We start from the raw sequence: 13,240 nt of genomic DNA on the forward strand, positions 1-13,240 counted from the left end.
AGGCTGTCACTGCTGCCCACGCTGTGAATGTTCTGATAAACAACAACTTCAGAGTCCTTGGATGAATTTTTCACAGATGAATAAACCGATTCAGCGTCAGATGTGTCATTTTGGGAGCTTGCGACATGACCCATACTGTCTCCCTCCGAATACAGGTCAGCTAGTTTCCCTCAGGCTGGGGCAGGGAGGAGCTACTAGCAGGGCAACTGAGTCTGGTGTGGCCAGGAGCAAGACAGGAGAAACACAATCTTTCAGACATGCAATGTGAGGTGGTTGAGTGGCCTGGGTCATTGCAAACTTTGCAAACTGTACCTCTGGAGTGCTTGTCACGAGGGGCCCGCTGGAACTTCCCACCTCAAACTGGATGAGAAATGTTGCGCTGCTGCATATTCTCCATCATCTCCTGAAACATGTCAACCATACGAGAGAGGAGCCGCTCCTCTGACTGTTGGAGATTTTGTGCCACAACTGGAACAGAGGAATGACGTGAAGCATGTTGGGATTCACCTTGAACTGGCACAGATGCTGGAGAGATGTGTGACGGTTGGAAAGCCTGACACTGGCCTCCGAAAGAGGAAGGCGGGGCACTCGGAGTGTGGCTCTGCTCAGACACTGCTAGGCCTGATGATGGTGGGCTGGCCTGCTCATGGGCGATGGCGCTTGTGTGACATTTAAGCTGCGCAGCCACAAAAGCTCTGCCTCTAGCACTCCACTCTCTCTGGTAATCATCAATCCTCAACTGAACATCCCTTGAAGACCACTCCTGAATTGGCTTGCACTTAAAGGTGAAGGATAGCTCTGGGTCAGGGCAGTGTTTGACAAACATGAGAGCCACTTCATCATTCATGTTCTCCGTCTGCTTCCATTTTCTGTGCAGGCCCTCAAGAGCCAAGTCAGCTGCCTTGTTCAGTCTTATCCAGTAGTCAACTGGATTTTCTTTGTGCTTGGGAAGAGTAGCATAAAAGTCAGCAAGAGGCAGACATGAGGGAGCATCACTGAAATAGTGGAGTAGAACGTTGTATATCAGTTCAGGTCTCTGTTTGACACTAAGTGTGGGGTCACTCCGCATGGCAATTTTTACAACATCTTTGGCCTTGCCCATCAAATGACTCATGATCTCTTCCGCCTGGTCACACACAGGGATCTCTTGCTTTCTGAGATGAGTCCTGGACTGAGAGTTTATCAGTGTTGTCACCTCTGAATGTCTGTAGTGTCTTATCAGGTCTAACATGAACTGTTACATGAGGAAGTTCATTCCTGTTAGTGTCAGAGTATGTGTTTTGGCTAGGAGATGCTGTCTGAACATCACTATTCATGTTAACAACACCAGCTGATATTAACTTTGCAACAATGGACTCACCAATCTGAGCACCTAACTGTCCTACCATGTCTGTGAGATGGTGAATGGCATCTAAGTCACTGCCAGGAGTGGAAGTATGGGGACCCTCCCTCATAAACCCACTAGCAGGAGTACACCCTAGGCTCTGACCTAAACCTGTGTCTACATGACTATGGGGTCCCCTTGAGTGACCCACAGCCCCACTGTTTGCCAACTCACTGAGCCAAGCTCCCCTACCTTTAGGCAAACTAGGACTAGAAAAGTTATCCATTATTATTATCTGCCTAGACCGAATGAATGTACTTGCGTTGTGTATTTTTACAGTAACTAAGCTGAGCAGAAAAACTAAAAGACAAATTACACAGAAAACAGTGTGTTTAACCCACTGAGGACAAACATCACAAATCACTTAGCCCCAATTCAGAGTCTCTTACAAACTTGACCACACAGTTATCTTGAAACAAGGATCAGGATGGCAGCGCAGCATCCACGGTGATGAGCATCAAGCTGATCAGACGATCCGAAAGGTCACGGCACCAGTGTAACAGATGTGGTCAGGGGGGTGAAGAAAACCAGACTTTGACTGTTTTCCAGCTTTTATTTTCTGCAGAAGACAAAAGAACATTCAATTTGCCTTCTGGACATTTGTTTTCTGCACCTCTGCTCCCTCGGCAATGCAAAACGGCACTGTCTTGAGCTCAAAACACATTTATATTACATAGAAATACATTACAATCATCATTTCAGTATTTTAACTACATGTAAATATTTATAACCAAGCGCTGCTACAAATGTCTGAAAAACTTCGGTTTTACAGTGTATATTAACAATAAATCTAATTAAAAGAACATGAGAAACAGTATACCAAATGGTAAAACAGTGACACCTAGTGGACAAAATAAACGACAACATGCGGCTGTAAAACGAAACAGAAAGTATGAAAATACAAGGAAAAACATACCTGTAGAAGACAAAAGAACATTCAATTTGCCTTCTGGACATTTGTTTTCTGCACCTCTGCTCCTACACATGCAAAATAAATATTATTTCAACTGAGAATATCTGCGGTGCTACGTCAATCACGTGACACAGGCGCTGTAGGATATTACACAATTCGCACCAAAACCGCTACATTCAAACAGTCTCCAAAGTGATATAAAACTCTCAAAACCTAAACAAAATGACTGATTAACATTGTATTACTATCAGTTTATAAAATAAACCGAACATTACAACTTAAATCACTTATTTTCCACAGTAAATAAGGTAATGATGCAGCAACGTTTTTACATACAACTTACCCTCAGCACTGCAAAACGGCACTGTGAGGGACAGACGGAAGGAGCTACGGAAACCCAGGAGGTACAGAAGCCGCAAGGTGCCAAAAAGGTAATTCTCAAAGGAAACATAAATTTGATAAAATAACAGTAAATATACATAACTCGTTAAGATAAAATTCACAAATACTTAACAGAAATAAATTATAAATGAAATCTCAAATATAAATTGTGAACTGTACTCAAAAATAGTGCATTTTAACTCCGTTACACCATGAGCCCTTTTTTTGGAAGTAATTCGGCCTCGCTCTCATCTTTCTCTTTCTCCTCCGTGTTGGTCGCTTACAAGAGCGAGGCTACTCAGCGGCAGGAGTGGAGTCTCCTCCGCCCTTTTCGTCTCCGCGCAACAAGCGCTGCTGCGGAAATCTAGCTGAGATCTCGCGGAGCAACGAAATCTCACGAAGAAAGAAAACTTTGAAGTAGTTTAAAAAATAAAATCGATGTTCCCTTTTCCATATCAAGCATTTATTAAATATCGATCGAATCGAGCTTCACGATATATCGCCCAGCACTACTCTAAGGGTGCACTCACACGAGGCGATAGCCTTCAGTGTTCTGTCTATATGTGTATGTGTTCTGACTAACGTGACTCAGAATAAGACACACAGTCAGTAAAGTAGCCGTCATGTTCTCGGTGTTCCCGTTTGTTTTTTTTGTGTGTTTTTGTCTAGAGTCCGTCTGTCTTCTAAACTAAGCTCGCTTCATGATCAAGTAAATCCACGCACGTGTTGTATTATGACGTTATGTTCAAGAGGTAACCGTGCTAAGGGTCAACTCCAGCTCTGAGATCCGAGTTCTGAGGTAAATGGAACGCATCATAAGCATGGTGACAGGACAACTGGGCCTAGTGGGACCAATCATTTACAAAATGAACACCGTGCTGCGATGAAGAAGACCTGAAACTAGAGATTGGGAAAATACTGTACATCACTACTATTGAAACCAAGTGAACGGTTACGTCTTGTCATCTTTGGTAAAGATTGCTTTTGTGTTCATTGTTGCTGTTGAATGATTTTATTGTTTGATTACTGAAGAGTCAAAGCTTCATATTCAGAGTTGTGTTCCCCTCCATATCATGCTAAAGGTTTTGTGATAACAGCAGCAATGAGAGCCAATAAATCCTCCCAGGCCCGAGATTGAAAAAGCAATATATACATTTTTTTTTTCTAAATTAATCATATGTGTGACATTCAGGATGAATATTTATGAATAAATAAATCCATGCAGAAATAAATGAACACATAATGCATTCCAGGAGAGATGAAAAAGCACAGAACAGCAGAAGTTATAGATTTCTGATACGAGTCGACGGCGGTCCCTGAAGGCAGCGTGGAGGAGAAACGTCATGCACTCTGCAAAACAAACAGGGAGCAAATCACAGGACCTGTTTTCCGGACGCCGGATGAGGGGATTTGATCCACCTCGAGCACACAGGAGAAGCTCGGGCTTAAAAACAAACCCAGACGAGTTGCACTCCAATTTAGGCTTCCCACTATCCAAAGCAGGCGAGTGTGTGAAAAACACTCCTGTGAGAGTCTCCTTCTGACAATTAAGACGGCCATGGAGGCGTGGAAAGCTGCAGATTCCATTAGCCTCTGTGCTGCTTCCCTCTCTCTGTCCACTGAGCCCTTACTTACTTATTAGCACAAGCCCCTCTCCGCATTTTGTTAAGGAAGCGATTAGTGGAAATCTACATGAAAAGGCAATTTCTTTTCTCTGCCTTCACCCTCCCTCACAGTTCATTGACATCCGACAGATCTAAAGAATGGCGTCAGGGCGCTAATGAAAGCCGCTCTGCATCATTTGGGCTGTTATTCTTCTGCTGGAAGTGACTCGTGTCTTTATTTACTCGTTTCTGTGTGACAAACGGTCAGAGTTGGTTGGATTTACATCCACGCTGGAGCCCCCCCCCCCCCCCCCCCCCCCTCTATGTAACTATAAAGGCTGCGAGCTGTGGGCTCAGAGACTGCAGCTCTGCTTTGATGTATTGGAGTTAATATCTCCCTGACATTTCTCAGGACAGATTTTCATCACTGGATTCATCTGTACTTTTGGGGCTGTGTGATAAATGAGTCAGGACATTCATTTTCCTCCTCTCGTCTCTCGCTTCTGCACAGAAGTGTGTGTGTGTGTGTGTGTGTGTGTGTGTGTGTGTGCGTAAATATGTATCCACTGTTGAGATGCAGGGGTGTGAATCTTCTCATGAGGCAGACTCTATATATGTGTGTGTGTGTGTGTGTGTGTTTCAGTGGGCCCGAGCGAGTGGCGAGCGTACTTGTGACACGGAATAGACGGCGGCGTTAATGGAAGTGACATTAATTTGACAGAGCGCTCACTAACATGCGAAGTCACTCGCAGTTCATAATAATAATATTAACTTGGCATTAACATGCAAGGCTGTCTGTTGCACCAGATGCTGAGACGTTCCTTTCTTCTTTTTCTTTTTTTAATCCCGGGGAGCGGGTGCTGCAGCAGTCTGCCTTTGTGGGCCACGAGTGCAGCGTGAAAACAGTCAGTGTCGTCTGCGTCTCAGTGATCTGTGTGCTGAGTGAAAGGTGAACACACAAGTTTTCACGATAAGATTCTCCGTTTGTTCCTCGAACCAGAAGATTTTTTTTGTTTGTGTCCAAAATCCAAAAACTCAAAAGGGTTTCTTTTTCATACAAACTCTGAACGCCTCCACGTGGAAGAATTCACAGAAAAAGAGAAGATATATGCTCATACCATTACAAAAAAATTATAAACTCAATAAAGTTAAAGGTCATATATTATTCAAAATACTCTTCTCCATGTTTCTCTAACTCTAACATGTGTCCCTAGTCTGTCTTCAAACCCGCCAATGATGAGAAAAGTCCATCCTCTCCGTCTTTAACCTGCTCCACTTTTCAGAAAATGTGTGCTCAAACAGGCCATTTGGAGATTTTCCCTTCATGACATCACAAAGGGCAGTAACCCCTCCCCCAGGTGGGTGTCACTCCCACAGCTAGGTGTTTGTTCTGCCCTCTGAGTCTGCCTTCTCACCGTAAACAATAGGACATGGAGAGAGAAAGACCGAGACACCCAAGCCCTTCCAGAGAGGGGGCGTGGTCAGACACAGCTCATTTACATATTTAAAGGTACAGACACAGAAACAGCCTGTTCTGAGCAGGGCTGAAATAGAGGGGTTTATAGACATGATCAAATACAGGATCAGAGTGGATTTAGAACAAGAAACTTCACACACATGTTTTGAGGAGCTCTGAGAATTATTTAAACTGAAGAGGAGGAGAATATGTGACCTTTGAAGCTCCTGCACACTGGGATATAAAAAGCTAAGAATAAGGTTTGTAAAATATCTTCTAATGGGTGAAGCTAACTACTACTCATGCACAAAAAGAAAGGCCTTAATTAGTCTAGTGTGTGCATTGTTGTGTTGCGGAGACACTGAATCTCCTCCTTCATAAACTCCTCCTGCATCAACTCCTCCTGCAGCAGCAGATCCTCCTGCAGCAGGTCCTCCTGCAGCAGATCCTCCTACAGCAGCAGGTCCTGCAGCAGCAGGTCCTGCACCACTCTGCACATAACTAAGAGCATGCAGGCTGTGGAGGTTACAGTTTAGGGAGCAGATTTAGACATAAAACCTGTTCACACTGCACCGAGGATACATCTTTTTCAACTTGATGAATGGCTACCATGCCCTTGAGCAGGGCCACACACATACACACACCAACACCCCCCCCCCCCCCACACACACACACACACACACACACACACACCCCCACACTCACACACAATAAGAGGTGTAGCTGGTAGAAAAGCTAAAGGCTATTTAGTCGCAGCCATTAACACTAATCAAAAACCACTTTACCTGATAAGAACTGCAGAGTTCGTCCACGAAATACAGCCGCCATCATCCCTCTCCTCTAATATTGACCCGGCTTAAACAAGGTGCCACTAACAGGAAGCATGAAGGTGATGAAGAGATCCAGGTGAGAGGGCTAATTCGAACCAGGGACCAATCTATTCTGACCCCCGATGATTAGTCTGTGACAGATTAGATCACTCAAAACACAAACTGTAGAAAAGAAACAAAAACAGTACTGCTAAATGTGTGTTAGAATAAAAAACAACATGCAGAGGAACACACACACACACACACACACACACACACACACACACACACACACACACACACACACACACACACACACACACACACAGGCGCACAGTATGGATTGGGCATCGAGCAGATCTCATGAAAGATGCAGTTATGCAGATTGTTTCAGAGTGAGTGTATGCAGAATGGGGGGGGGGGGGGGGGGGGGTGTTGTGCATCAGCCAAAAAGCCGCTGAACAGTCAGCTCCTGCAGGCGACACAAACCTTGTAGTGTCACTAAAATACAATAATGCACAGGTTAACACATTTTAAAGACCATGGAGCACTTACCCACTGCAGATACCAACCACGAGACAATAAGAGAAATGCAATGTCTTATATTAAAGATAATAATATCATTTCTGGCATTGTGACTCATGCTGTGTGGGATATAATGCCAGGACTATGATGCCAATTAAAATATATTTGTTTAAAAAAAAAAATCCAATCAGTGAGATGTGTAGTGAGTGAAATGATAAAGTGATCTTACTATCTAATCAGACATTAAGGAAACATGCTATGTTGAAGTGCTGGCTTCTCTGACAACAATGCAGCAGCCAGTATGTCCTCCTTCTAACTTTAGATTCTGCTCCTGAATGATCTGGATTTGTTTGGACCAGAGAAGGTAGGCGCTTTTAAGACAAATTGGACTGCAGTACTCATTTTAAACACTAGGTGTCAGAGTTACATACTGCTCCTTTAACACTAAATCTCTGTTCAGTCAGGATTATTAGAACGAAGAAACAGCCTGTGGTTCAGAAAATGTTTGAAATTGGGCGCTGCCAGCAGAACGAAAGGCCCTGGTTCACCATCTGCAGGAACTTTTAACTTAACACAGAACAGACATGGCAGATGATGTGTGTCTGCAGGTTAAACCACTCCTGTCCGACTGCAGAGCTGCACCTCAAACATTACAACGTCCGTGAAATGGCAGCTTCTTGTTCTTTCCTGAAATCAGTTTAAGTCAGACTAAAGTCCTCGTTTTTTCCCTGACTTATCTGTTGAAACTAAATCCAGATTTAAACGTTCATTATTTTTGGAGTATAAAGACACTTAAAAGTTTGATCATGAAGTGAGAATAAAGTGTCTTAAATATGTGTCAAACTTACTCACACTCTTGATTTAGCGACTTGGACTCATACTGAGTCTCAAAGCAGTGGAGTACAGAGGATGTTGCTCCAGCAGAACATCTGTATTTGTACTTCAGAGGAGATCTTGGAAAGACACCTCGGAGAGAAAACACCTCTCCTCTGCTGCGTTCTGTTTCTTAAAGCAGCTCCTGTTTCATCCGTCAACTCGTGTTGGCTTCACCTCCCACACAACCTGCTCAGCCTGCCCGTCTGTGTCTGCCTCGTTTTTGATGTTTTCACTCTCCTGCATGCTCTTTACCCAGGAATACTGTAATTTAGCATGCAGCGGGAACGGGCAGACGGCGTTACAGCACCCACACGCGTGCCCCAGTCTGCAGTCTGAAGGTCGTCTGGGCATCCTGAGCGCAGAGGAGAGAAGATCATGGAGCACGGAGAAGACTGAGGAGGAACTGCAGTGTCCTCCTGCAGATTTCCATCGCTTCATACATGCATAATTCAATTTAATATTTTCCCATTTTATGGCTCTAAATATTCATGACTGATAAGAGCTCAAGGCGAACTTGTGCAAAACTTCTCTGGAAACTTGCTCCCTGCGCCGTGTGTTTCTGTCCGGAGTTGTTTCTTTTTGTTTTTTACTCGTTGCCCCTTTCTCAAACAAGATCAATATCTCCACATGGCTGTTCGCCCCGCACGTTGTGTTGTGTTACACCAACGCGGCGCAAATGAAATAATGAACTCACGGCCTGACACAAAGGCAGATGAAGGCATATTTGAACATTCAGAGTGAGAGCGAGGGGGGAGAAAGAGGGAGAGAACATTCCCAAAATTAATTTTCATCTCCAGGGTTCATGCATATTTAATAGAGAGCGCTTGAATATCATAGGGTAATACTAGCCCGGCGTGCATACAGAGGCCGGGGCTGCCGAGAGAAAATAAACGACCGTGATCGTTGTCATGAGCAATAACTCTCTGTAGAGCCAGGAAACAAAATAGCCAGAAATGCTTTGATGAAGGGGGGAGGAGGAGGAGGATGGGGGGAGAGCGGGTGAGACAGAGAGAAGCTGCAGCAGAGGTTAAACACTGGCGGAGTGGCGCTCCCTTTGGATGCAGCTGCTTGGCTGCCGCTCTTTGTTTTGGAGCAGGGGAGTATGGGATGTGAGTACGGTGGGGTGGGGGTTGATGGCTGAGTGACAGTAGTTGACAAGCCCTGTGGACGGCATCCCAGGAGGCTCAGTTTTGCCCCCTCCCTCCCCCTCCCTCTCCTGCTTCCAGTGAGTAAACACATCACAGAATCAGCACATGCATCAGGAGCGTATAGTACACGAGAAACCCTTGAAAACATTCACGTTTGACGGGTCTGAATACTAAACCCTCTTTTTTTTTTTGGAGTGCACATGAGACATGAAAGCCTCGGCAATAATCAAGCACACAACATATGTTCCACATGCACATATGGTGCTGATAATATGGGGCTGTGTTTGTGTGTGTTTCTCCACCTGTGTGCTGCAGGTAGCGCAGCATGCACTCCGTCTACTCACCTGTTTAAAGTCTCCGCTCTCCTCCCGCATTCATCCCACGTGTGACCAAAAATGAGGCATGAAACAGCGTTGTCATGCTGAACAGAATTTTAATTACCGACATCCTCCTCCCCTCCGCGCGCGCGTGTGTGTGTGTGTGTGTGTGTGTGTGTGTGTGTGTGTGTGTGTGTGTGTGTGTGTGTGTGTGTGTGTGTGTGTGTGTGTGTGTGTGTGTGTGTGTGTGTGTGTGTGTGTGTGTGTGCGTGCGTGCGTGTGCTCCCGATAGGACTGAAATAACGATGGAGGGGGAAAAAAAGGAAAGAGGAGACGGTCACATTAACTCGGTGCTATCAGAGCTGCTGCTGGAGAAAAAAGACCAAATTAGAGCGCAGTATTAGCACCATGCGGAGCCATTCAGCCACCTGAATGCAATAAGAGAAAACACGTCCATCACTTTTCTAAAGCAAGGGAGGAAGACAAAGCTAGACATAAAGTCTCCCACTGGACGAATGTCAACGTCACTTCCTCAAGAAGAAGCTGCCCTTTTTAATCCTGTGTGGTGCAGAGCGAGGCCGCCGGAGATTCCGAGGTGAGGAAAGCACATCGGTTTGAACCATCTGTCATAGAAATCTGGTTTGTTTTTTTACTTTATCGACATCTTCATTCTGTTTAAGTGACAACACAATCTTTTCCTGAAGGATGTTGACACACAGGGCGTCACAGGATGTCGGTGTGATGTCACAGTTCTGTTACTGTCCAGAGTTTGCATCCACACTCCAGTTGGTGCTAAAGTTTAGGGAACATTGGTGCTGCTCCTTCGATTCACCTTTTTGTCCTGTGAGCACCTTTTGTTTTGTCTTAATTAAAGACACTATTTTTGCTTTTTTCTCAGCCTCTGGATGTGTGGATGTTTAAGCTCAGTCTCATGTGTGTTTGGGTATCCCCTCACATGCTCCTTTAAATGTTCCTCCAGTACCGACACACCTGGCACACTCAGCGCATGTTTCAAAGCAACACAACAAAGAGGTTTTTTTTTTTTAAAAGAGTATTTTTCTGGATACGTTTCTTCATCAGAAATCACGGCTTGAACATGCACAGGACAAAACGGCGAAGATGAAAAAGATGCTAAGCATGTTAAATTGACATGCAGCGCTCATGCTAACTCGCCCTGAAAGTCAAGTGAAGCTGGAGTCTCTTTGAGGAGTCTCTGGTTTCCTCTGCTGAGCGCTCACTCTTCAACTTTCTGAGATGTGAAGCCGACTTAAAGAGCGACGTTGATCTGAATAAACTCGCCTGATTAGGACGCTCTGCCTCTACCCTCCTCCTTCTGATCCCCAACCCCCACGCCGCCGTTGCCGCCACTGTGGCTCGCTCTCTGACAGCTCAGGGAGCCCCTCTAACTCATCTCACCCCCCCCCCCCCATCCGCTAAATTGAGTCGTAAAGACTTGTAAAAATAACGACGGGAGCAGCGGACAGGATGTGTTTTCATTTTTTTTCTTCTTTGCGCCCTCTCCCTCCCTCCCTCTCACCCACGAGATCCCCTTTCTCTTTCCCATGAGTCCCAGGTGGGCCGTTTGTTGATTCATTTAAAAGCCGTGACACGTTAACAAGAGCGAGGGGATATTTACAGAATCCTGACCCCTGGAGAGGCTGAATTCATCCGTTTGAAGGCAGGTGTGTGCCACATTTTCCCCCTCTTCTTCTCGGCTCGACACGAGCCAGGGGGAGGAGGAAGAGGAGGCCGATGTGAGAGGTGCAGACAGATGTGAGCATCTCAAAGCAAATATATGGATTCATGAACCTCATGAGGTTAATCTTAAGGCCTCGGCGTGAGAACACACACAATAAATCCCACTTAGGCCAGGAGCAAATCAATCTTTCATATTCTGCTTTACTCATTAACCACCTCAGCATCGATTGCAATTCCTGTAGCAGTTAACCCATGTTTAACAAAGGCAGTAAAACGACGGGGGGGGGGGGGGGGGGGGTTTGAATTCAGTCTGGAGCAAAACAATTCATTAGTCGCAATTTGGAGGGTGTGTACCTCATAAATCATACTCTGCACCAGCGTACAGTGTGCAAAAAAAAATATCTGCAAAATCCTTCTCCCCCCTGAAGCTTGAATTCCTCTCGGAGTACAATAGAGCCACAAAGTTATACAACCCTGTTAACATGCATAAAAAATGTATGCATTAAAAAATGTATCACTCCTGCAGCATTTAATCGCACACTTATTGAGAACTTGCTATGATTTCTACCCTCCCTGCAAAGTAAGAAAAAAATCCATTAAAGTTTATTGTACGGAGTGGAAATATTCCTCCAGGACAGCGTGACAAGTTTGACGCAGACGAAGGAGGACTGCTGCTACTCCGATGGTCCCCCTGTGGACTGATGGAGCGTGCTTTCTGCTGCTCAGACTGATGTCCAGACTCTCTCCTGGGATGGAGACACCACTTCCTGTATGTGTGTGTGTCTGTGTATGTCCTTGTACATGTGTACATGTCTGCCCTGCAGTCAGGTATAACTGGCACTCTCGCCTCCTTCAGGACTCGGTCATGTGTGAAGGAGGAGGGACACGCTCAGTCTGCTGCTGGTTAAAAGCTTTACGTGCTGCCCCGTGTCACTGTGCATCTCTTGTCACTCATCTGCACCGAGCAAAGTGGACATCAGACAGTCGTTTCCATCCAGACGCTGGAGGTGACGTGTTAAAGCTCTCTCCTGATGCCGTGTTGGAGGTCACATCCTGCAGACGACAGCTGTGAACGTGGCTCTCAACATACAGCTCTAAAAAATGGACTGTGAAATAAATTATTACTTTTTATACACTGTTAGAATCTATTAGGATTCACATTTGGTCAGTCAAACAACGCGTTTATTTAACCGCAATAAATCGCAGAATTTTAATTGCATTTTTTAAGACATATTTTGGAGCATTTTATTGGAGAGACAGGACAGCGGACAGAGTCAGAAATCAGGGAGACTTTCTTCAGTCCGTGTCGTCATGTATCCCGGGATGTTTGCGCAGCGGTCCTTTGCTATACACGATGAAAGAGGGCACATTTTAAATCGCTTCAGGCCGTGTGCAGCGGGTGATAGTGGCGGCTGAACACAGGGTCATGACGATGGACGTCTCTGATTTTATACCGATATGTTGGTCGCTCTGGTTGACCGCAGCGCGATTTTTAGATGAAAAATGACGGTTTAAAAGCGAGTCTTATACACCAGATATTTTTGGTATGTCCTGCAAAGCCACATTTGATCATATAACTTGATCAAATCAAGTTGTGATCATGTTATTTTGGGATTTCCTCTCACAACTACTGTACGAGTATTTGTTCAAACTGAAGGTGGGTTCCCTGATCCAAGAGGCACCGTCTCCACAAATAAGTACAAACATGATTTGAATCTTCTTCTTTTTATTTGGACTTCAACCAAATAATCATCAACAGTCCTAATGATTATATAACTGTCATGTCTTCATGTTGGGTTTGGACGCCGGCAGACGTCTCAGACTCTGGTGTCACTGGTGTTGAGTCACTTCTTTATCTGCCTGCTGGCTAGTAAACTCAAAGCGCAGCATCAAGCTGCTGTTTGTTTAAGCAGAGTGAGCCGACGCTTGCAGCTACACATTGTGGAGCAGTGAAGTGTTGATCAGGATCAAAGAGACGGCGCTTTAAGATAACAGAGTTTACAGTGTCCTACAGTGTGTTTGAAGACAAGCACACGGCGCCAGACACACAGAGAGAGAGAGAGAGAGAGCGGCAGTACCCATCAGCTACATCACAAACATCTCTCAGGTTTTGGTTTTTTTTGTTCTCT

General features: G+C 45.1%; 1 long non-coding RNA gene across 1 annotated transcript; it reads right to left on the reverse strand.

Moving 5' to 3' along the window:
• Window positions 1–1,923: 1,923 nt before the first annotated feature.
• Window positions 1,924–2,850, reverse strand: LOC132994213 (uncharacterized). The gene is made up of 2 exons (XR_009676633.1): window positions 2,466–2,850; window positions 1,924–2,300 (listed from the first exon to the last, which is right to left on the reverse strand). It is a non-coding gene; the product is annotated as an uncharacterized LOC132994213 (long non-coding RNA).
• Window positions 2,851–13,240: the final 10,390 nt, after the last annotated feature.

The sequence above is a fragment of the Labrus mixtus genome, chromosome 19 (genome assembly GCF_963584025.1).
Source record: "Labrus mixtus chromosome 19, fLabMix1.1, whole genome shotgun sequence".
Lineage (NCBI taxonomy): Eukaryota > Metazoa > Chordata > Actinopteri > Labriformes > Labridae > Labrus > Labrus mixtus.